Source organism: Hemicordylus capensis, chromosome 1, assembly GCF_027244095.1.
Source record: "Hemicordylus capensis ecotype Gifberg chromosome 1, rHemCap1.1.pri, whole genome shotgun sequence".
Taxonomy (NCBI): domain Eukaryota; kingdom Metazoa; phylum Chordata; class Lepidosauria; order Squamata; family Cordylidae; genus Hemicordylus; species Hemicordylus capensis.
The window spans coordinates 434,341,925-434,367,560 of NC_069657.1; the positions used below are offsets into that span (position 1 = coordinate 434,341,925).

Below are 25,636 nucleotides of genomic sequence, written 5' to 3' on the forward strand. Positions count from 1 at the left end.
TGCATGTCTTGCTCACCAAAGAGCTCGGAATACTTGCCACTGGTGTTATTTATTTGTTTGTTATTTCTCTGTGTAAACCGCCCTGAGCCATTTTTGGAAGGGCAGTATAGAAATCGAATGAATGAATGAATCGTGAGCTGGTAAATTGGTTTTTGGATTCCTGGGCGGAGGTGCCATTTCAATGAGGGAGGGGAAGACACCGAGTTTTCAGTGGAGGGCAAAATTCACAGCAAGGCTCAAGATAATCACCTCACATTAAATTATTGGGTGAGTTCACACATAGCAGAGAAGCTATGGTTCCCCCAGCCCGAGATATGGAGGGAATTTGACATTGACACGGCAGATGGTTCTACATCTCTGTTGGAAGAAGCTGAATTGAAGAAAGCCCACTGTCCACACCTCCCAGCAAGGCTCTGGATGCGATCCCAGTCTACCTTGGACTGCCCTTCAACTGGCAGGGCAACATAAGGCAGGATGGGGTCTGGTTCGCAGCCACTGGTCTCAATTGCAGTAGGGCAGGTTTGCCTGGAACAAGTCAGAGGTTTGTGAACAGTGTGTCTTTAGACATAGTGCACACCTCAGAGTGAGCAATGCTTGGTTTGGCCAGCCAAATCTTGGTTACACACCTTGGTTTGACACCCCCGCGAACCTCAGATTTTTGCCTTGGTGTCCAAGGTCACATACAAGTCAGTTACCGACTTTGCAAGTAGGTTCTGTGCTGTGTGCAAAACCACCTATTGAATCCTTTATTCCTCTCTGAAGTGATTGTGGGGTGGAGAGGATGGCCTTAGGGGCTGAGATTCTGAGCCCAACACTCTCCTCACAAGAATTACCTTAGGCCTGAAGGGTCCTCCATTCCCCCATGAGTTTCCTTTTGTGTGGTCTCTACTCTTGTGTAGTGTAACTTGTATAGCACTTCCAATTTGGCCAGAGCTCCATTGGTCCTTCTAGAACACTTGCACATCCACTCTCCCCCACATTTGTCCTGCCTTTTTCTCTTCAGGCCCTTCAGATGAAAGTACTCATTCCATTCCTAATGCATGGGAGGAGATCTGGTCTTGTGGTAGCAAGAACGACTTGTCCCCTTTGCTAAGCAGGGTCCACCCTGGTCACATATGAATGGGAGACTAGAAGTGTGAGCACTGTAAGAGATTCCCCTTAGGGGATGGAGCTGCTCTGGGAAGAGCAGAAGGTACCAAGTTCCCTCCCTGGCATCTCCAAAAAGTAGCTGAGACTCCTGCCTGCAACCTTGGAAATGCTGCTACCAGTGTTAGACAATACTGAGCTAGATGGACCAATGGTCTGACTCAGTATAAGGCAGGTACCTATGTTCCTATGTTTCATGTTCAGAGGCTAGTCCTCTTTTCAACAAAAGTTCTCAAAGCGGTTCACATAGAAAAATAAATAATAAAGATGCTTCCCTGTCCCCAAAGGGCTCACAGTCTAAAAAGAAACACAAGGTAGACACCAGCAACAGTCACTGGAGGGATGCTGTGCTGGGGTTGGATAGGTTCTTATCCCTCATCCTCTGTGTCAGGAGGCTATTTAAAGCTGAGAAGAAGCAGAGGACCGGTTCATCCTTCACCACTCTGTCTGCATTTCCCCCTCTGCTATTGCCCTTTTCCCTGGCCACTTTGTCCCCCTAATCAGGATTCCAGACCCGTCCTCCTATTGCAAACACTGGCTTGGAGCCGTGGCTGAGGGAATATACTGCAGTTGGTTAAAACGACATAGCTGATTGACCTGTCAAAAAGAAAAAGAAAAAGGAATCACTTGATGGATCTGAAGAAGTGAATATTCTAAAAGAATTTTACATTGCATAATATCTCTCTGACTCACTGTTCCATAACATTCCTGTAATGTAAATATGTGTACTGCAAAACATAATTAAAATTAGGAGTTGAGATGAAACGGCTCACAATATTTTGGAAATGTTTTTGGCAGTGTCTTTCCCTTTGTGGTGATTTTTTTCAACCCTCTTTGCAAAAATGGTTTGCTTCTTTGTTTACACTGCCCTCAGTTACATCATCAGGTAGCCAAATCTGATGGACAGCTTCCCATTGTGATGTCATCTTTCTCCCCATATTAAGCCTAACTGCTGAATGATGTCCAGTCAACAGGCTGCGCTTACCACATTGTCTCTGCACCAGTTAGCACAACCGTGGTTAGAAGCAGGACCTTTACAGTTATAGCCCCCTGGAATCTTCCACCTAATTTAGGAAATCTACTTCTGTATTGGATTTTGGAAGGATTGCAAGTCCTTTCTTTTCTTTTCCAGTGGTTGACTTGGGACTTGTCAGTGGCTATTCCTGATTTGTAGATTTTGTATTTTATGGGTTTTTTAAAAAAAAATTTTAAAAAATTGTTCTGTTTTTATTGACTATGTTTGTGTGCTGTAAACTACATTGAGCTATTTGGTATACAATAATATCGTTGATTGCTGATTGGGTGTGATCACTAGGGATGTGCACGAACCACAGTTCGAACTGTCATTCAAGCAAATTTTGGGAGCGGGGCCCAAGAGTAGGGCCATGTGCATGCTGATGCCATGCAGGGCTTCTGGGATGCACACCACCCCAGCAGGAAGCTGCATGGAGTGGCGGGGAGCAGGTAAGCTCTCCTCTTTCTTAAAGTTCTCAGGCCCCACTCCCAAAATGTACTAGAACTGTGGTTCGAACTGTGGTTCATGCACAGCCCTAAGGATCACTCATGTGACTAATGTTGGGGTAGGGGAGCAGTAGCAAAAATGGCATCAAATCATCCAAGGGAGTATTATTCTCTTCATTCAAGCAAAGAAATGACACCGGATATGACTTTCTGAATAAAACTTTTTAAAAGTCATTTAAAGTTTTTAAATCTGTACTATAGCTAAGTATGTTTCAGGGGGGAAATGTTACCTCACTGACATTCCTCATTCACATCCCCAAAACAAAACTGGGGGACATATGGTATAACTCTGATTAATCCCTGGTAGTTTTTAAAAAATGTAATCCTATTAAGAAGAGCAATGAGGTTCTTGACTAATAACAGGCAGTATGTTCCTGAGCTTAGGCCAGTTCTTCAGGCAAAAATGGGCTGTAATGATGCTCATTCTACAAACTCCAGCCCCAGAGAGAGTTCCCAGCTACGACTTGCAACTGCAAAAGTGCTGTGATGTTTTGAACCAATTAAGGGAAAGTCCTGCCATCCCGCTCTCTTTCAAGCCACAGTATTATTCACACTGAGTGGATTTACTACATTATAAATTGTCTACAAATAATTTAAAAAGTGACAGAGTTTCTTAAATTATCTTATCAAGCTGTTTAAATATTGAACGGCATCAAATATTCATGCCAGCCAGACCTGGCAAATCCCTGCCCTCAATTGCTGCAGTGCTCTAGACAGCTTATAGATGCTAGGACAAGTAAAGGGGTCAGAGGACCCTAAAAACGGTCCATGAGGACAAATGGGGCATTACGGAGTGAGACCTGGTGCTGCAGAGGGGTGTTGCTGGGGTAAGTCTCTGCCGTCCTGCAACTGTAACACATGCCAACTGGCTGCCAGGTCTGACTAAGCAGCAACTGAGCTACCAAAGGATTGTGGAGGCAAAGAAGTCTATAGGAAGATGCTGTTGGCTGGGAAAGAGTGAAGAAGATCCTTATCTGAGGCTATTCAAGAGGAGGCTTTAAAAAAAAACGACGACTGTGTTTCCCCCTTGGCACAGAAAGGTAAATTGCCTGGTGTTTGCAGGATTGGTAACATTTTGTCTAGAAAATTCACAAAACATCCCTTCTCCCTAGCAACTGCCTGGGGGAAAGCCAGTCACTTCAAAGAAGCCTTCAGTGCCTTTGTGATGTCACCAGCCAATGCACCAATCCCATCCCTCTTATTTATCTATTCGATTAGCCTGTTTGTTATCCTACTCCTCTATTCTCAAGGAGCTTCCAGAGTGGCTTACACATGTGTATTAAAAACAAGAATAAAAACTATTGAGAAAGCAAGTAAAACAAATCAAAAAATTAAAAAGCAGAGCAGCTGCATTTTCAGCATTAGTATCATGTCAATGTAGCAGGGGATAACCCTAATCCTCACTGTATTCCACTTTACAAGCAAAGCCCCTCCAACTGCCAAACTGGCTCAAGTCAGTTCAAGCTGGTTCGATCAGACATACCATATCAGATGGTTGGTTGGTTCAACCAAACCGTTTGCAGACCAGCAGTTCGGTTCGAATTCCATCCGAATTCAAACCGAACCGCAAATATCAGTACACTGCTAACTCATACTATTGTACTTCTTGCTGCATCACCTTACGTCTACATTCAGAATTTGCTGATCAGACTGATTTAGCAACCGTCCAATGCCTGATTCTATGTTTGGGAAGGCAGTGACAGCTCATTCCCCACCATTTACAACAGTACTACATTTTTAAAAGTGATATGATATTCTGGAGAATTAAAATTTTCCAACACTTTTAAATGGGAGATAATGCCTACATTGTTTGTTGTTAATTGCTGTCAGGCGCCATCTGGGAAAGTGATTGCTGTTCAAACTGATCTTACAGTAGAACTGCTAGTTTTCATGCTATGAATAAAAGCATAATTGTTATGCATACAGTACTGTACATATCAACCCCACTATATCTATTTTGAAGGCTAAATCTGACTGCAAGCACGTTGGCTCAAATCCTGGTTTATCACAAAGTAATAGGAAAGCTACCCAGGAGGCCATGTTGTTTAATTGCATTGCCTTACAATACTTTTAAGCCCACCTCTGCGCAAAATGCGTACGCCTAGATGTGCTATTATTGACAAAATGTTTTTGGAAAGAAAGGGGATTTAGAACTTCATCAGTCACGTCAAGGCAACGCACGCTGCTGAGGACAGGATAATCTCTGATTTTTTATAGCAAAGGCATATTAGGTCACAGCATTGTGGTTGTCTCTGTGGGAAGGAATTGACATCACAAAGTTCTGAAATTCACTAGGAATCAGGAATGGAGATTAAAACCTTTGGTCCAAGTGTCTCTGTTTCTTTCTTTATAGTCATGGTCAACATGACTGAGCAATTGCTATGCCCCAGTTGCTGGTAAGGGAACCATTGAGCCAGCACTATGCCACCAAAGTGCAGTGGGCCCTAGGGGGAAAGCCTTGCTCTGACCCCCAATCCCTATGGAGCACTCACCTGCCCCCAGAACATTCCCCATGGTTAGGAATAGAGGAAGCTGCCATATACTGAGCCAGACCATAGGTCCGTCTAGCTCAGTATTGTCTTCACAGACTGGCAGTGGCTTCTCCAAGGTTTCAGGCAGGAATTTCTCTCAGCCCTATCTTGGAGATGCTGCCGGGGGGGGGATTTGGAACCTAGATGCTCTTCCCCCAGAGCAGCTCCATCGCCTAAGGGGACTATCTTACTGTGCTCACACTTCTAGTCTCCCATTCATATGCAACCAGGGCGGACCCTGCTTAGCTAAGAAGACAAGTCATGCTTGCTGCCACAAGACCAGCTCTCCTCTCTTTGCATCCTCCCAAGTGTACCTGAATGTGAAAGGAAGGAGGGCAGTTGATGAGGGCGGGGGAGAGAGGTCTTAGTGGCAGTGGCAGTCAGACAGGTGGCTGCTTAATCCCTGCTGTGATACTTAACAGAGGCAGAGAAACTGTCCCTGTTCAACCACATGTTTTATATTTAGCAAGGGGGAAGCAACTGTCCCTATCCATGCCAAGCACAGCATCCCTCCATTGCTAGAATCTCCCTTATGCATTTTTAGATAGTGAGCCCTTTTGGAAAGGGAACCATCTTCCTACCACTTTTTTCTATGTAATCTGCTTTGATGACACACACACACACCCACCGTGAAAAGTGGTATAGAAATATTTGGCAGGCTGGCTGGCAGTTCCTCCCTACCTTGGTGGATGGGGGCGGGGGTGGCATGCAGTGGCAGGAGCACAACTTTCCCTCCACACTCAGAGGATGGGAGGAGGAGGAACTATTGCTATATTCATTCATTCATTCATTCATTCATTCGTTCATTCACTCCTTCATTCATTTATTGTTAGATTTGCATACCACCTTGCATTAAAAAACAATCCCAAGGTCATGCACAATGTATTTTTAAAAGCAATACAAAACTGTTTAAACAGTACAAATATTAAATCTGAATATTTAAAATAGTACAAATCTATTTAAAATGTTAAAAAACATATATACACCCAAACAGCAAAACACAGAACACAGAAGCTGAAGCAGAAGCAGCAACAAAGAGGAGAACAACACTTCTATATAAGCCTGGGTAAAAAAGCCATGTTTTAACCTGTCCTCTAAAAGCTGTGATGGAGACTGAGGAGCAGATGCCTTCCGGGAGAGCATTCCAAAGCCGGGGGGCAGTGACCAAGAAGGCCCTGTCCTGCATGCACAACAAATGAGCCTCCCTTATCATCCGCACATAGAGCAGACCCACCTCTGATGATCTTGTCAGGCAGGCAGGAACATTCGGGAGCAGGCAGTCCTCCAGATATTGTTTTAAAGCTGCTTCTCCCACAAACACAAAGTACTCTCATATAGATTTAACTGAGAGTTTATTCAGAAACAATTCCATTTTGTCTTTCTCATTCCCTTCCCTTTTCCTTTCTGACTCTACCTCCCCCCCCCAAAGGATCCCCACTGGGACAAACTTCTAAACAACAAAAGATAAAAGATAAAAACATAACATAAAAGATACATAACATAACATAAAAGATACTGGATAGAATAAACAGATTTCTAGGGCCGGAACTGTTAAGGGCTTTAAACGTCAAAGCCAGCACCTTGAAATGGACTCAGAACACACACAGCCCACATTCACTTAAGGTCCTCTACCCACACTTTCACTGGAGGAGAGAAGCCATTGCTGTACTTCTCAATAGTGACTCCTCCTCCTGCCCTTCCCTCCCCCTCAGCAAAGAAACTTCTTCCCAGAGTCCTCTGCAATGACAAGGGACTCTGGGAAGAAGTCCCTTTTCTAAGAGGAGTAAAGGAAGGAGGAGGCAGTGGTGCCGTGAGTCTGTTGCACATCCACAGCCTTCTGCCACCCTCTCTCCATCTACAAAAGGGAGCATCCCCAGAGATGCTCCATTTGCCGATGGAGAGGGTGATGGGAGAAGCAGCAGCAGCACAAATGTCTCATGGTGCAGTTGCCTGCCTCCTGCTGGCACACCCACACCCACACATGGGCCTCAGGGGTCAGCCATGGGCCCAACCTGGCCAACCCCTGACACTGACCATGCTCACCATTCTCATGTTGTACAGGTCTTCTAGGAAAGTGAGAAGCAGAGCTGGTACTGCTTCTGACCTTCTCCAGGTCCCAGTTCATAGAATCATGCTCTGTGATCTGTAGAGGATTCTGGGGAAGCACAAAAACAAAGCAACTGGTACTGGGAAGCAGCTGGAGGTTATTCACACTTGGCTTCAGGCTTTGGTGTAAACATTGAGCCAAGCCACTTCGAAGTACACTCGCGGCATTGAGGGAAGCAGCCCCTCCCCTCTGCTCTCGGATTTCATTTTTGCAAGTATACATGGCAGGCGTCAGTGTTTTCATTCCTAGCCAATGGGAGGGGGTGGGGAGAGAGAAAGTTCCCTGCAGAGAAAGGTTTGCATTTATGAAGAGACCATGCCTCTTATCATGCTCATGATTCTATGTCAGAGCCTCTCCCTGTTTGCTCCAGCATTTTCAGAAAAAGTAGCTTAAACCCAGCATTTGAAAAATCTGGAAATACCTTGAGATAAGCTAGAATTTGCATCACAAAGCCCAACTTGTGTTTGGAGTGGGTCCAAGGATCTTGTTGGGAGTTCGGGGTAGGTTTGGCTGGTATGTGAATGCAAACACTCTCTCTCGAAGGAGATTCGGGGCAGAAGCCCTGTGTGTAAAGCGTCCAGGGAAGGCACTGAGAGAAAAAGAGACAGAGTCCACAGAAAACTCTGGGACACATTTGTGAGCACAAAATTAGCAGCATTTGAAGTCCCCAGATTTTGCCTAGAGAACACTTCCTCTTGTTTGCATGCTTCAGATCCCTTTTCATGAATCCCCATCCATCTGAAAAACACCTTTGCTCATTCAAAAGCAGAAAGATCAACAAGCATTAGAGTTACTCTAGTCAAGGGACGGTTGTGGGCTTCACTGAATTTTACCTGCCAAAAAACCAAAACCAAATTGTTTTTTTCAAAATGAATTAGCCTGGAAAAGGAAAATATTTTTCTACCTTATTGGTAGTGGCGATAAAATTCAAGGGGCATCCAGAAAGTCCAGCTTAATCTGGACTTTGCAAACTTCCCAATAAAACAATCTGCAGTGTATGCTGCATAGATTTCTACAGTCAGTCTTTTTGACAGCAGGATTTTGGCATAGTGGCTATTAATTTTGTGTTCCAGCACTAAACAAGAAAAAGAAAATCCCTGGGAGAATAGCCCCTTCAGATGCCCCCTTGCAAACATTTATTTATTTACATTATTTATACACCATTTGAGAGCGGGGGGGAGGTACATCAAGCAGTTTACATGACAGAAAAATGAAGAGAGAGAGAAACTCCCCTGACTCTAAGAGGTTTACAATCTCCAACAGCAGCAGCAGCAGCAACAACAGGGCTTTTAATTAGTTTTAATTGTTTTAATGCTAACCTGGTTTTCAGGGTTTTAATTGTTCTGATAGTTTAATTGTTTTTTAACATGTTTTAATTGTTAATTGGTGTTCATATTTATATTTCTGTTTTAATTGTTATGGGTTTAAATGGTTTCTGTTTTAATTGTAAACCGCCCTGAGCCATTTCGGAAGGGCAGTATAAAAATTAAACAAACAAACAACAACAAGAAGCAACACTCACTAACAACAAGGGACATTATAGCAACAGCCACTGCAGAAAACCACCATGCTGAGCTGAACAAGAACAGTCACCATTTGAAAAATGCCTCTTCGCACAGTTAGCAGGAGTTAAGCTACCTTACAGGGCTGTTGTGAGCATACAGTTGAGGGAGAAAAGCCATGTATGCTGCCCTGAGCTCCTTGGAAGAAAGGCAGGATAAAAAACCACAGTCAATAAATAAACATTCCCATTCACAGAAACCATTTTTACAAGATGAGCTTGATGTGTGGATTCTTACTTGCTTATGGGGTGAAGGCGGGGATTGCATATACTTTTGTTGACTATGAGCACAGAATTAGCAGGTGGTCATTATTCTTTCCAGATTGCTGCTCCGTGTATTAGTTTGTTTAAAATAGTTATATCCTGCCTGCCTTTTTGTTTATATTCAAGATGGCTCACAGGACAGCCTGAGGGGTGGGGCTCAGTGGAAGCTCAGTGGCAGAGCATCTGCTTTACATACAGAATGTCCCAGGTTCAGTCCCTGGAATATCCAAGCAGAACTAGGACAGACTCCTGTCTGAAACTCTGGTGAGCTACTGCCAGTCAGTGTAGGCGATACCAGGCTAGATGGACCAAGGCCCTGACTCGGTTTAAGGCAGTTTTCTGTGTACACCCCCCCCGCCTTTTTTTAGTGGGGGAGGGGGGCAGTAAAGGGCTGTAGCTCACTGGCAGAGACCACGCTTCACATGTAGAAGGCCCCAGGGTCAATCCCTGGCATTTCCACGTAGGGCTGGGGAATATGTCAGATCTGAACCCCTGGAAAACTGTTGCCAGTCAGTGTACACCAGGATTGTACAACTTCAGGCCTTCTGCAGATATTCGACTGTAATTCCCATTATCCTTAGCTATTGGCCACTGTGACTGCGGAGGATGGGAGTTGTAGCCCAACAACACCTGAAGGGTCAAAGCTGTGCAGACCTGGTGTGTGTGTGTTTATAAACTGCCTAATAAAAATTCTGTAGGGAGTTTACACAAAATTCAAAGTTTCTAAAAACAACCAACACTTAAAAAAAAAAAACACAGTTAAAACAATTTATAGACAATTTTTAACTAAAAGCCTGAAGAAACGGGTGTGTCTTGAGAACTTTCTTATAGGCAGTCGGAGATGGGGAAGCTCTTATTCCGACATGAAGTGCATTTGAAAGTCCCAGGGGGGCTATAGAGAAGGACCAGTTCCAATTCACCACCACATGAGCCAGTGGCAACTGCATCAGGACCTCTCCTGATTATCTCAGTAGGTGGTGCCATTCATGATGGAGACAGCGCTTTTTTAGATTGTGTAGCCACCTTAACTGGCGCATCGGGGAAATGCTTGACTAACAAACAGAAGGTTGCCGGTTTGAATCCCCACTGCTACTATATTGGGCAGCAGCAATATAGGAAGATGCTGAAAGGAATCATCTCATACAGCGCGGTAGGAGGCAATGATACACCCCTCCTGTATTCTACCAAAAGAAAACCACAGGGCTCTGTGGGTGCCAGGAGTCGAAATCGACTTGACAGCACACTTTACCTTTAGACAATATGGGTGGGAGGGACCAATGGTCTGATTTGGTATACGGTAGCTTCTGGAAAAAAATTATTCAGGAGTGAATGATGGGAGTTGTAGGCCAACAACATCTCGGGACCCAAGTTTGAGAACTCCCAATTTAGCTGAAAACAACAAGCAATAAAACATCATAAATAAACTGAGAGAGAAAGAAAACCAAGATAAAAAGAGTCCAGGCAGAAATGAGAACAATCAACTCCTCTTATAAATTAACAGCTGTCCTGAACAGATCTGCCTGAAAATAAAGAACTTACAAGGTTGTGTTGTTCTTTTCCCATTCTTAATGGTGCACACATAAGATCACTTAAAATTGATCAGTTTCCAATTAACAGCATTTAAGCACCCTGTAGTACTCTCAGCAATGTAGTATGAGGTTTTTGACCTTTTCATTGAATGTTTATGGGTGATGTGGGAATTTTTATCGGTGTTCATCACTGTGAGGATGGGACCTGAAGATGACAGTTATTACAGTTTATTGTGGGATGCAAGAATATGATCTTGAGTGTGTGTCATATTTTCCATTCTTTGAAACCCCTGCTTGAAATATACGCATTCATCTGGTTTATGACGCTGTGGCAGTCACTGTGTTCTTCTACACAAACATGGTCAGTGCTCAGCATAAATTATTTTTGCTGAGTTTTAGATGTCCCCCTTTTCATTAGTACAACATGTACATATCTGACAGAGCTAAACTACACTCTGGATGGTAATTCTAATTATCATTGTACCAAAGATCACATAACTTGTAGTTCAGTTATACGGAATTAATATAACCTTCCCTATTTCCATGCCAGACACATTTAGTATTTGTGTGTGACTACTAAACCCCCTCCCGCCCATGGTTTACCTCTCTTTCGTTGCAATATGATTTGGGGTCACCTGGGCTCTGACAGCAGAAGTGAGTTCAGCTGCGAGCAAAGTACCTGGGAGAAGTGTCTATGGATAGATAAGAGCCTGGCCCAGGGTAGGTTCAGCTCTTGCCCCACATGTCCCCTTTGATATAAAAATTAGACTCTGCTCCTAGTTGAATACATGATAGGGGCAAACCCAGCAAATTTGTCACCATACGTAGTTTGAGACACAGTGTGGTCATTCTAGGGTGGTTAGGATGATACTATCCAACCAGCCTGCTTCCACATAAACAGGAATATAAGCACACCATCAGCATACATGTCCTGTCTCTTGCCCATCGCCCCAAATTGCGCGGGATTTTTTTGGTCCAAACTGGCCCTCCATGTGCAATTTAAATTGTACTTTAAAGTTGTATTTAAACTGTGTGGAGGGGCAGTTTGGATAAACACCTACAGCATTGTGCTGAAGGGGGGAGGAGATGATAGACAGACAGATAGATAGATAGATAGATAGATAGATAGATAGATAGATAGATAGATAGATAGATAGAAAATGATTAGGCAGAGGCACCGTGAGGGGAGCAGGATACACACCCTTACGGTACTCTCATCTCCTAATCATGTGGGAGCAGGCTGTTTGGACAAGACTGTTCAAACTGACAGGCTTTGTAGCTTTTGCGGCCTTCTCCAGCAGCTGAGGCAGACCAATTATTCCTCAAAGATGACTGATCCAGCTTGTGAGAAAAAAAGAAATTTAATTCTCAGCTAGGGGTGACAACACAACAGGTCACCACTCTCATTAACTCTTCTCACAGGCCTTGTCAGGAGGAATTATCAGAATAATTCCTTCCTCTCTCCCACTTTTTTTCTCTTTCTCTCTCGCTCACTCATATACACAGGCCCTTAGGCTTCCAGAAGCGCTCTAGGGCTTCAGGGAGGGCCTCTTTGCAAACATCCCTCCCTAGAGGCTGCCCCTGGAGATCCATAAGGCAAATACTCCAACTTTCTGTATATTACTCCAGGAGGAAAAGTACAGACTGAATAAAAGAATCCATTCATATTATATCTTGCAAGGGCAAAGGCGTCAGCTGACTTTGTTTACCAGGAATAGTGTCTATTTGCCAGAATTTGTCTGTAGTTAATCGCTGTTCATATTTTGTCCTTATTTTTGCCTCTTGGGAATGCCCTTCTCAGTTTTTTTGTGTTGTTTTTAATGTGAGTTGCTAGAGTTGTCATTCTTCAGAACGTAGCTCCTTCCTCAGAGACTCTAGACTCCAACTGGGTGAATGGATACTGTTGTCTCTAGTACACCTGCATGTAAATGGGTGCACAGCACTGGCACTATGCAGGCCATAGCCTATGCAAGTGGAATTCAGTCTTCAGCAAAGTGTTATAGTGGGCGGGGGAGCTGGGCAGTAATCCTTGCTATGAGAATTGATCGTTGCAAGTGCATCCCTATTTCCATCTGCAGAATGTTAGAGAGTCTGGGTTAAGCTCATCTGTCATGGTCATTCTGGAATAATGTGCTCTGTCTCCACTTTATTACTTGCTTTCAATCTGTGGCATGCTTATTATAGTCAGAATTGTGTGCCACACCTGCCAGGATGCTTGGCCACACCTCCTACACCACGGCTGCACAACTTCGACCTTTCAGCTGTGTAGGACTACAACTCCCATCATCCCTGACTATTGGTTACTGTGGCTGGGTATGGTAGGAGTTGTAGTCTGATAAGAGCTGGAGAGCCTGGTTTGGATCAATGAGACTGCTACTGTTATGTGTAGTTTAAGTCTGAATGTCAGCAGAACAGCTGAAGATTGTTTTCTTCCCAATTCCCCTGGCAGGAAGCAGACAGCAAAGACACAGATGGGATAGGAGAGCCAGCGTGGTGTAGTGGTTAGAGTGCTGGACTAGGACCGGGGAGACCTGAGTTCAAATCCCCATTCAGCCATGAAACTAGCTGGGTGACTCTGGGCCAGTCACTTCTCTCTCAGCCTAGCCTACTTCACAGGGTTGTTGTGAAAAAGAAACTCAAGTATATAGTACACCGCTCTGGGCTCCTTGGAGGAAGAGCGGGATATAAATGTAATAATAATAATAATAATAGCTAAAAAAAGTTTTAAGTAGAAAGCAGTCATATGGCTAAGTAATGGATGGAGAGGAGTAGTTTCCTTCTTCCTGAATTGTCTGCAAACAATACAGAAATGCAGTACTTCTGTGCTGAAGTTCATGAGGGAGTCAATTGCCACTGTTTGAGAAGGGAGATGTGAAGAACACCCTTAAGTGACTAAGTGTCGTCTTAGAAGTCCCTCAGGGCCTCTAAGACAGCCATTTCAGGGTTTCAGAGTGCTGAGAATAAGGGTGTACATTTATTTATTTTTTATTTTTTATTAAAACTCTTATACCGCCCTTCCAAAAGGCTCAGGGCGGTTTACATTAAAACACCATTAAAATCAGTTAATAATTAAAGCAAAAATATAAAAGCATAAAACAATGATTAACAATTTAAAACATCATAAAACAACAAATAATCAGAACAATTTAAAATCAAGTTTTAAAAAGCTGAGAAAGCTTGGTTGAAGAGATGTGTTTTCAGAAGTTTTTTTAAAATTGCCCAAGATGGGGAGGCTCATATCCCAGCACGGAGCTCATTCCACAATCTCGGGACAGCAGCTGAGAAGGCCCGTCTCTGTGTAGCCACCAAACAAGTTGGCGGTAACTTGTTTAATACATTAAATTAATAATAAACGTCATCAAGGGGAGGGAGAGTTTAGGAAATGTGTGCTGGCTAAACTAAAAAACAAATTTGAATTTTTAATTTCTGTCGAGGAGATTACTCAGTACCATGTAGATGATTGAGGTGCTTCTATGAGAAGCATGTGAACCTGAGAAAACTGTAGGATGTTCTCTAAAGTGTCACAAGACCCTCCTGATCAGTGGTAGCCCAAAACATCTTCATGTCTGAGGCAGGACACCAAATGCTGCACTCTTCCCTTTATTCAAGCAGCAGGAAGAGGCAGGTGAGATAGCAGGGGGCATCTTGCCAACCTACTAATGCTTGAGGTGGCCACCTCACCTTGCCTCAGGGAAGGCACTGCTGCTGCTGAGACATGATAAAGCAGACTGCAAAGCCTTGAATAACATTAAAGGAGCACAGGAGTGCCCCTTTAGTTAAGGCAAGTAGCAAAAAAAAAGTTCCACCATTATAAGCCTCAAGATTCCATGCTTCTAAATATGACATCTGTTGACATAACAACTTGAAACTTGGCATGCACAATCTGCTTGATAAGGTCTACAAATGTGCCTAATTGCGAGGAGATCTGATACAAAGTGCCACAGCTGTTGCAAGTTTAAAAGTGCTGGGAATTGAAACTTCCCTTACAACTTGACTTCAGTGGGCGGCGTGGGGCATCTTTGCTAGTGCCAAGCACTCCATCATCCCCCTCTTGATTTAGTCCTCAAAGACCAATGAAAAGTGTGGTTGTGTGGAGGGCAATTTCTAAGCAAGCACAACTTGTGGCATTGCACAACATCATTACCGATGGTGTGGAACATATGTTAAGGCATCAGCCTTAGGTTCCAATTTCCTGGCTTTGTCGAGCTTGAGTGAAAATGAGATAGCCTTAACTCTGGTCCTAAACTTACCATCCTCACACGTTGACCCACTTCAGCCTTAAATGTTCACAGATCTGCCATCTTGGATCGGGGTGGATGACATCATCACAAACTGTGCCCTTGAGCCATCCCTACGTATCCCTACACCTGTAACAAGTTCGGTTCAAATTAATTAGGCAGTTCACAAGTTAGCCCACTTGAGCCTCAAATGTTCATACGTCCATTGCAATATATGCATCTCTAAGCGGTGTACACAATCCAAATTACAATATAAAAATAAATACAAATAATTAAAACAGTTTCACAGAAGGAAAACAATTAAAAACAATTCACAGAATGAAACAATTAAACTAATTTCACAGGATAAAGACAATTAAACAGTTCAACATTTAATTTTAAAGTTAATTTTAATTAAAAGCCTGAGAAAACAAGTGTGTGTGTTTTTAAAGCAATCAGAGATGGAGACACTCTTATTTTGACAGGAAGTGCATTCCAAAACCCTGGGGCAGCCACAAAGAAGGCCCAGCCCTGAGTTGCCACCGGACAAGACAGCATCAACCGTAACTGGACCTCCCCATATTATCTGGGAACCGCTTTGGTAACTTGTTGAAAAGCGGTATATAAATATTTGTCGTATTCATAGTATGATCTTAATAGGCAGCAGGGAACATGACAAAGAAGGAGGTCTCTTAAGTAGCCTGGACCTAAGCACTTCAGGACTTTATAGGTAATGACCAGCATTTTGTATTTCACTCGGAAAATATCAGCAGCCAGTGCAATTTATATGGTCCCTTCGGGTTGTCCCAGAGACCAACCTGGCTGCCACATTCTGTACCAGTTGTAGTTTCTGAACTATGTACAAAGGCAGCCCCACACAGAGTGCATTACAATAGTCAAGCCTGGAGGTCACCAGCATATGTACAACTGTTTTAAGGTCATTTACCTCCAGAAATGGGTGTAGCTGACATATCAGCCGAAGCTGATAAAAAGCCCTCCTGGCCACTGCTTCAACCTGAGAAACCAGAGAGAGTTAGGTACCCAGGAACACTCCCAAGTTATGTACCTGATCTTTCAGGGGGAGTGTAACCCTATCCAGAACAGGCAGATCTAAACCATTTCTTGGGTCCTAACCCCCCACAATCATTACCTCCGTATATGCATAAGCACAAATCTAAGAAGGCTGAAGTAATGCTAGGCGGACTAGCTGGAGCACAAGATAAGTAACCTTGCTTTTCCTGATTACATTGCCCAAAGCTATATTGAAAATGCTGACATTGTGTTTATGAAAAGTTATAGCTGATTGCTTAATATGTGGCAACCATGGAAAGGAAGCATCTGAGTGATGAGTGAGTATGGCAGTTAATTAAGGTAGGGTATTGGTAGGAGGTATTGGAAAACCTCCATGGTGATGATGAGTGCAGAGACATGAAGGTTCGTGTGCAAAGCTGTGGAGTGTCATCTTAATTGTGTTTTTACTAGTTTGAACGTTTTACATTTTAAATTGTTGTAATGTTTTAATCTTTTTATTTGTTTTTTGTGTGTTTTTTAATTGTTTTTTGTAAACTGCCCAGAGACTTGCTTTTTGGGCGGTATACAAATGTGTTAGATAGATAGACAGATGTGCCGAACTATCTCCTAAGACCAATCCCAGATGGATGGACCTCCAGTAAGCAGGCCTGATCTTGACCAGCAGTCAACAGCTGGACTTCAGGGGACTTCCCACCAGAAAAATCCCCACCTATGGGGAAAGGCTGGGTCCAGGAGAGACCACCCCATCTGGACCTTATAAAACCCTGTGTACTAGGGCCTCCAGCAGGAGACCTACCATCGAATTAGCAGGATCTGCATCTCTTCATCCTTCCACGCCTGAACACCATCTGCTCTGCTAAGCTGATCACTTAGATAGACAGACAGATATGTATGAACTGGTGTGAATGGAGTGAGAATGTAGTATTGTAGCCATTGTTGCATTTGCATCCATATTATGTAGCTCGCTGTCTTTTTGCCTGCTTTCTTGCTTTCCATTGCTATTCTTATAACCTGTTGCTGCCATGAGCATGAATAAAAGTTACATAAATGGTGAATAACCAAAATCTCGTATCCAGAGTTCATTCCCCTATTGCTCTTGGGATCAGGAACTTGGGACTCTAGTGGTTAAACACCAAGTCTCGTAGAACACCAGCTACTAAACCACCATTGTTACTAATCTGGGAGCTGGATGGCCACACTTCTCTTTTGTGTTTCTTCCTCTCTCCACAAAAATGTGACTCTTAACCCCTCATCATTGCAGACATGATGTATATTGTCTTGAAATCCTTCCAAGTGACTTAACAAACAAACCCCTGACCTCTAAGGAAAGTAAAAAGGTATTCTTAGAAATAAACTGCTGGGAACCTTGTGGAAGAGAAGGGAGGGGGGGAATCTGTCTTTTCCATGTATATTTAGTGGGTCTTAACTATTACTGTACAAATATTTTGAGAAGAAGCAGCCAAATGGTTGAGAGATACACTAGAGATTGAAGCCATTTTAAGTACAGTGTAAGCCTAAGCATCAATTTTTCATGGTTGCATATACAAGTCTCAAATGATTTGTTCCAGCAAGCATTGAAAAAGAATATGTTGCCTTCGAGTTGATTATTTGGGGGGGGGGTTTTGCAAAAGAAGAGGCTTTGTGGCACGGACGAAAGGTTGTAAAAGGTGCCAGGCAGAAAGGCTAGTGCTTTTTTTATCATTTATGTGTTGGATGAAGCTGAAAGCTGCCAGATAGCTTCTTTTCGACAGCTTGGAGTTACTGTTGGGAACAGATCCATGTATGGAAGCAAAAGCAGAAAAGCAGAGATAAGCTGCGATCCAGCTATGCAAACCATGTTTAGAGACACTTAAAGGACAAGCATCCAAACTCCTTTCTTTCTGGTAAATTTAGAGAAGCTATCATATGAGGTTCTCATTCCATTCAGCTTTACGCAGAACTGCTGAGATTTGACAGTGGTAAGTGGCGGGGGGGAACCTCATTCGCATTACTTTCTGGGAATGTGTCAGTTTCAGGAATACCCAGAGCTTTTGGACTGGAGGCTTTCATAAGACAGAGGTTTTGGCGAACCTTCTGGTGGGAAGACAGAAGGACTGCTATCCAGGACCAAGAGGAAGGGAAACTTTTGTGGGGAGGAAAACTTGCAAGAAATAGCATTTTATGGGTTATTCTCTGTTGAGTTTTATGAATTGGCTAATTCTAAGGCATCAGCACTACTAAGTGCATATGCCTGCCATTGTATCATCTGTTTGTGTGCCGCGGCTCACATATAGGTATATGGAGGGGCAGGAAAGTGCCTTTACTTTCATTTTAAGAAATGTGTCTAGTTGAACACTGTGTCTTGAGCTGCATACTTTTAGGAAGAGCTTTTAGTAAACAATGATGTTTCTTTTGGCAGTCAAGGACCCATTTCTCAACATAAATTGGCTGATTACATCCTGTGCAAAAATGTTGGTATGGCTGCAATTGACATTGTGAAACACGCAGACCCTTTGAAACAGCAGCTGCATGGATCCTGTTGTCACTTGATTTGTGTCTAAGGAAAGATCTCGGGAGGGTGTGTCTATGCAAAGACGGTTCTTCTTAAAAGCAAGCAATACATATTTAACAGGAAGTTTCACTTTTACTAGACTGGAAAGAAAAGAATTTTGATCCATATGGTCATTATTCTACAGAAAATCTGCCTTTTAAAATCGAATTTATGAGAAGGAATTATGTAGAGGAGGGTGCATGCGTGTGTGTGTTTTGCATTTTTGGATGTTCTCTTTAAAATCAGTTGCATTTTGCAGAGGAATAAGCTTCTGTTTTCTGAAAGGCTAAAATCAGAGCTCAAAAAGCACAGGTTCTTCATGGTTTTAGTCCAGGGCACTCAAAACCTTGACAGAAATTAGGAAATCTGGCCCCGTTTAGGACTGTAGTTAAGGAGAAGGCACAGTTATATTTGCGGGGAATGGTTCACCTCCAAATTGCTTTGGCCTTACCACAGAAATAAGATAGTTCCAGATTTGTTCCCCCAAGTTTCTGCTTACATTTAAAATTATTTTTGGATGCGTTCTGTGATTCCAAGGGTTGCACAGCACTCAGGGATATATTTTCTGGTCATGCAGAGGGCTTCCTGGTGAAGGGGAAGGTGACAAAAATTGCTGCTTTCCTGCTGTACCAGTTGAATTAAAGTTGGGAAATTCTATTAGGCTGCTTTCTCACTGCACTGGTGCATCCTTGTATGTTGTCCATAGTTGTATTATCTTGCTATCATGTAATCTCTTCTGGTGTTACCGGTCTAATCAAAACGTAATCAAAACAGACTCCTGAGTTGTTGCTGGTGGTTAATTGTAAGCTATATGAACACAAGACTTAAAGTTCACTTGTAAGACTATAATATAATCAATTGATAGACTAGAGGCACTTCCAGACATGTTTCTTGTACTGCCACCCTTTTGTTGCTTTTCTTCTTTGAGTCATAGGCAGAATAATTGCATCACTGTTGAGAGCTGGTCTTGTGGTAGCAAGCATGACTTGTCCCCATGGTTAAGCAGGGTCTGCCCTGGTTGCATCTGAATGGGAGACTTGATGTGTGAGCACTGCAAGATATTCCCCTCAGGGGATGAAGCCGCTTACATGAGCAGAAGGTTCCAAGTTCCCTCCCTGGCTTCTCCAAGATAGGGCTGAGAGAGATTCCTGCCTGCAACCTTGGAGAAGCCGCTGCCAGTCTGTGAGGACAATACTGAGCTAGATAGACCAATGGTCTGACTCAGTATATGGCAGTTTCCTATGTACACAACTGTGTATTTGTGCACATTTATACAGCACTATACAGAAAGCTTGGCACTTGTACAAAAAGATGGGACATTCACATTTGTAGTCAATGGCTGACATACAAACTAACACTGCACCGGTGCAACAAACAAAGATGTGCCTCAGCAAGAAGGTCATAGTTACATAGGGACATAGGAAGGTGTCTTCTACCGAGTCTGTTCCTTGGTCCATCTAGCTCAGTATTGTCTACGCAGACTGGCATTGGCTTCTCCGAGGTTACAGACAGGAATCTCTCTCAGGCCTATCTTGGAGATGCCAAGGAGGGAACTTGGAACCTTCTGCATGCAAGAAGGCAGATGTTCTTCCCAGAGCAGCCCCATCCCCTGAGGGGAATATCTTCCAGTACTCACACATAGAGTCTCCCATTCAAATGCAACCAGGGTGAACTTTGCTTAGCAAAGGGGGCAATTCATGCTTGCTACCACAAGACCATCTCTCCTCCTCTAAGGTCACATAGCTGAGCGGATACTCAAAATGGTGTAATCTCTTACAGCCTCATTCTGCTTGCGCAAGCATTGCACTTGCACAAGGCTAGCAGATAGCTTTGCATCGTTCCCTGCAAGAGATATGCACTGAGAAAGAGGTGTCACAGCAGAAGGCATGCCACAGATTATGCAAGTACAATGGGAACACAAGCTACTGACTTAGTGGAACTAGTTAGTGCAGATTCCTTGTACTAACCCTTATGGGCTTAGCACCAGTGTATCTCCGGGATCGCCTCTCTCAGCAAGTTGTATCCTGTCCTCTGAGGTCTTCTCAGTTGGCGCTCCTTAGTGTCCCGGGCCCTGGTGTAGTGCATGGCACATAGGGGGGCCTTCTCTGTGGCCGCCTCTCTTCTTTGGAACACCCTTCCACCCCATATTCATTCAGCCCCCTCCTTAGTGACTTTTAAGGCCCTTTTCAAGACTACCTTTTTTGCCAGGCTTTTGCCCTTTTATTTCTTGTTTACACAGTCAGATAGGTGTTATTGACTGGTTTGTTTTATCCAGACATCGAGTCCTTCCCAAGGACCTGGGATGGCTGAATTTTATTATCAATGTTGTTGCTGTTATTATAGATATCATCGCAGAATATAGGCTGTTCCCAGTAAAGTTGCTTTGTTGTTGTTGTTGTTGTTGTTGTTGCTATTATTGCTATTGTCCACTACCTAGAGTCTTTGGAGGAGGAGGTATACAAGAAATTTTTAATAAATATAATGCAACTTGTTTACACTAGTACAGTGTTTGTCTGGATGTTCGTCATCATGCTTCTGTTTTTCTAAAAAAATCAGAAGAATTCTACTAATCAGTGTAACCATTTAAGCACAGGCTGACAATGGATGGAGGAGGATGTTGTGTGAACACCCCATAAAGAGTGAGAACAAAACATGACAATCCTGGACTAAACACTCCATCTGGTATTGCCCTAGAAATAAATATCTAAATTAAAACATGGTAGAATTGTTCTGCGTGGACCAGAAAATAGTGTTTTATGGCCAGATTGTTATAAGTACTCAAAAGTTCAGTTCCATTGATTTTAATGAGGCTACAGGAAAAGTGTGTTTAGGATTACAATGTTGGTTCAGAGCTGGGAGAGCTTCATTTGAATCTTTAGCCCTCCCCAAACTCATTTGGTGGCCTTGTAAGCATCTGTGCAATCCTTAGGAACATAGGAAGCTGCAATATACTGAGTCAGACCATTGGTCCATCTAGCTCAGTATTGCCTACACAGACTGGCAGCAGCTTCTCCAAGGTTTCAGGCAGGAGGCATGCCAAAGTTCGATCCTGACCAGGGGCTCAAGGTTGACTCAGCCTTCCATCCTTCCGAGGTCGGTAAAATGAGTACCCAGAATGTTGGGGGCAATATGCTAAATCATTGTAAAACCGCTTAGAGAGCTTCCAGCTATAGAGCGGTATATAAATGTAAGTGCTATTGCTATTGCTAAAGGGGTCTCTCTCAGCCCTATTTTGGAGATGCTAGGGAGGGAACTTGGAACCTTCTGCTCTTCCCAGAGTGGCCCCATCCCCTAAGGGGAATATCTTACAGTGCTCACATGTAGTCTCCCATTCAAAAGCAACCAGGGCAGAACCTGCTTAGCAAATAGCAATAGCAATAGCACTTACATTTATATACCGCTCTATAGCTGGAAGCTCTCTAAGCGGTTTACAATGATTTAGCATATTGCCCCCCAACATTCTGGGTACTCAGCAAAGAGAACAATTCATGCTTGATACCACAAGACCAGCTCTCCTCCTTATCTCCTGCAATTTTGCAGCTCCTGTGAGATAACCTCTACAGAATTGAGGCTATGCATGTGGAAGTGAGGCTGTGCACATGACCAGCACTACCCAGGTTAGGGCAGCCCTGACTGGGTAGGACTACTCGGTTGCATCACCAGGATCAAGCCCAATCCCGGTGCTGCCTCCCCCTCATAGCCCCAGTTTTTTACCCGGGCTTTTAGCTGGGCTAAAGGGCATGAGCAAGCCCTTTAGTATGCATGCTGCCCAACAGGGGTGTAGCTAGGGGAGAAGGGGCTCATGTTCACCCCTCTCCCCGGTGGCCCCTCGGTGTAAGGGAGATAATGAAGAAAATAGGGAGGGGTGGATCTGGAGGGCCCTCAGGAGCTGGTGGCCCGTGTTCTTTGAACCCATCCGCTCAATTATAGCTACGCCCCTGCTGCCCAAGCATACACAGAGCCGGGCGCCTAGAGTTCTCAGCTTAAGGGAGATTATCTGAAACCTGCTCACTCAGGACATTCAGGGATATCTGGAGGCCAGGAGTCATTTTCCCAGCCTCCAGAGATCTGTGCTGCTGGGTGCAGCGTTGATCATGTGGGCATGAGAGCTGCACATCCCATACATGGGACTTGATCGTCTGCTGGGAAGGTAAGCTCAATCTTGCCATCACCCCACACCCTCCCCGCCCACCAACCATGGTCACATGCATGATCTTAGTGATTCTCCTGGCCAAGGTCATCCAGAAGGTGTATGCAGGATTAACTATAACTGAACGGGAGGTGGAATGTCCCTGAGCCCCTGAGGTGGGGGAAGCCACTGGCTGGGCAATGATTTGTTCCTCTGCAGCAAAGATCAGGGGCAGTGGTGGCACCAGCAAAAACAAAAAACTGGAGGACATGGAAGGGGTGAAGTGCCTTTATGGGTGAGTGACCTGTGCCCCACATATTAGATTTCTGAAACAGAATTGGAGGCAATCCTTTTAGATTGTGAGCAGTGGGCCCCCAGATAACTGTCTCCCCTTGCCTTATTATAGTTAACGCCTCTGCATGTACACTGTACACAGTTTGTACAAGTAGCATTAATAGGGCTTGCTTCTAGTCCTTTTTCTGAAACCTCTACCATCGCTACATCTAGTGGGAATCTTCCTTCCTATTTGTGTAAAATATTTCAGTTTGCGTCCTGAGACTATTGTTCAGGAGAATATATAAGAGTAAAGGAAAAGTAATTGAGTGTGCGGCAGTAGGGATATGTGAACCAGCTCAAGGTTGAGCTGGTTCGCCCTTGAGCCAAACCCCTTGGGCCAGCTCGGAGCTGGTCCGGGGTTCGAAATGGGGTTTGAAATGTCCAGAGTTTTACTTTTCAAGCCCAGGACCAGCTCAAACCCGAGGAGAAATGGGGCGGGGGGGGGAGTTTCCGGGAGTGCACAAAACTGACTATTCCCAGTCCAGTTTGAATCCGGTCTGGTCCGGACTCGAACCAAACCGGGCAAGCCGGTTTTGTACCTACCCCTACGTAGCAGCTGTGAGAAAGGCAAATACTCAATTACCAGCGTCAACTGTGGAAAAGGCAAATTCCATGCCAGGGAACATTAGGAAGGGGGTTGAAAATAAAAATGCTAATATTATAATGCCCTTATACAAATCTATGGTGCAGCCACATTTGGAGTACTCTAGTCAGTTCTGGGGAAAGTGCAGAAGAGGGCAACCAGAATGATCAGGGTCCTGGAACACCTTATGAGGCAAGGCTACAGCATTTTTTCCTTTTAGTTTGGAAAAGAGGCAGCTATAGAGAAACATGGTCGAGGTGCATAAAATTATGCAAGCTGTAGAGAGAGTGGACAGAGAGAAATGTTTCTCCCTTTCTCACAACACTAGAACCAGGGGTCATCCCATGAAACTGATGGCCAGGAAATTTAGGATCGACAAAAGGAAGTACTTTTTCACACAACACATATTTAATCTATGGAATTATCTGCTACGGGATGTAGTGATGGCCACTAGCTTGGGTGGCTTTAAAAGGGGCTTGGACTAATTCATGGAGGACATATCTATCAATGGCTACTAGTTTGATGGCTATAGGCCATCTCCAACCTCAGAAGCAAGATGCCACTGAATACCAGTTGCAGGCCACGGAGTCAGATCTCTGGTCCACATTGTTCAGTGTTGTCTGCACTGTTTGATTTAAAGCAGTCTTCCAAGGTGCCGACTTGTGTGAAGCAGCCTTTTTGCCTGAAGGGGAGGGAGATTCCATGCCCAAAGCCATAAATCTGTTCTTGGTACTCACAGTGTTCGCAACTCCCCCCGCCTCCTCTGTGGGGGAGAGGAAGGTATCGATTTTCATTTGCTTCTGCTTTCCTGCGCAACCTCCACAGTCAACAGGGCTCTTGCTGGCAGGGCTCTGGCGAGTTCTTTTCCTCCCCCTGGGGTAGAGGGAGGAAAGCCCCTGTAAGATATGCCCAGGGAGGGGGAGTAAAGCCCGTTTTGGGGCAGGAGCTTGTGAATTGAGCTGTTAACCGGTCGCCATTTTGGCTCCTCCTCTGTTGTCTGCACTGCTGCTAGGCCTCTCTCTCCCTTCCTGGAGCCTCATGAAGTAGAAGGACCTCTGCTGAATGACTCCTACCTCAGTCAGCTTATCCTACCCTAATTATGATTGTGTGAACTGCTCCATTATATATATGTGTGTGTGTGTGTGTGTGTGTATAATAACATATAATATATAAAATTATATATTCCATTATAAAATTATTTTATGCAGTTTTATAATTTCTGTTTTAATTTTTAATTGATTTTAATGGTGTTTTAATGTAAACTGCCCTGAACCTTTTGGAAGGGCGGTACAAAAATTTTAATAATAAAATTATATATATAGTTTGGGTGTTATCTGCTGTAGGGCCAGGAGGGGTGCTGTAGCATGGAGTTCTAAACAAGGGGAAAGGAGGAGTGTCTTTCTTGTATCTGTTCTCTTGTTGATTGGAGTTTCTAGGTGTTCCAATTTCTCTTCTTCCTGTTCCTGTCTCTGGAATATCGGCATGTTTTGTATTTTCCTCTGCCTCGCTATGCTGTAATGAGGAGAACTGCCTTAAGTGCTGAGTAAAGCTCAATTTAAGTTTCCACTGGCCTTTATCCTTCAGTAGGTTCAGCCGGAACATGTTCTGCTCCAGTAGAAGGCTCTTCCCGTAACTTACATATGTTAGAAAGTGTACAGAGAACCCTCACACATGCAATAATATGCACGTTACAACACAATCCAGAAGATGGGAGGGGAAAGCAAAGCTTTATTGCTTCACACCTCAGCAGGTCCTTTAACAACCTGGTTGCTCTCTGTCTAGGCCAACTCTAAAACTATTTTAAGTGGCAGGGGAGGCACTGCCTACCTGCCAGCCCCTACCCCCCCCCCACTTCCCCCCACTGGTGATCTCGTAAAAAGCAGGCATGCAGGACTGCAGCATCCTTCCCTGCACCCCGGTCAGTGTCGCCACGGATGTTACCCTGCTGGTGCCATCTTGATGTGTTTAGAAAACCAAAGCAACTCCATTTTCTTAGAAACCCCATTTCTAACCCCAGCCCAGCTCAGGCACATCACTGCCTCTCATGATTAACGTCATTATCTCTCAGTAGCAAAATTGTATCTATGAAACTTGTTAACATAGTCAAGGTTCTCACTGTTTTTCGCTGACAGTTAAGAAAACAGGATCTA

At 43.9% G+C, this 25,636-nt stretch overlaps 1 protein-coding gene and 1 long non-coding RNA gene across 2 annotated transcripts in view; one reads left to right on the forward strand and one right to left on the reverse strand.

The window, feature by feature from the left end:
• Nucleotides 1–1,387: 1,387 nt before the first annotated feature.
• LOC128322146 (uncharacterized) lies at nucleotides 1,388–24,496 on the reverse strand. The gene is made up of 4 exons (XR_008305557.1): nucleotides 24,224–24,496; nucleotides 14,910–15,026; nucleotides 10,380–10,519; nucleotides 1,388–1,743 (listed from the first exon to the last, which is right to left on the reverse strand). It is a non-coding gene; the product is annotated as an uncharacterized LOC128322146 (long non-coding RNA).
• Nucleotides 17,800–25,636, forward strand: part of SLC8A1 (solute carrier family 8 member A1) — a 485,859-nt gene continuing 478,022 nt past the window's right edge. Inside the window, exon 1 of the mRNA XM_053242775.1 lies at nucleotides 17,800–17,866. The gene's annotated coding sequence lies outside the window, so the exon portion shown is untranslated. The remainder of the gene's footprint in view (nucleotides 17,867–25,636) is intronic.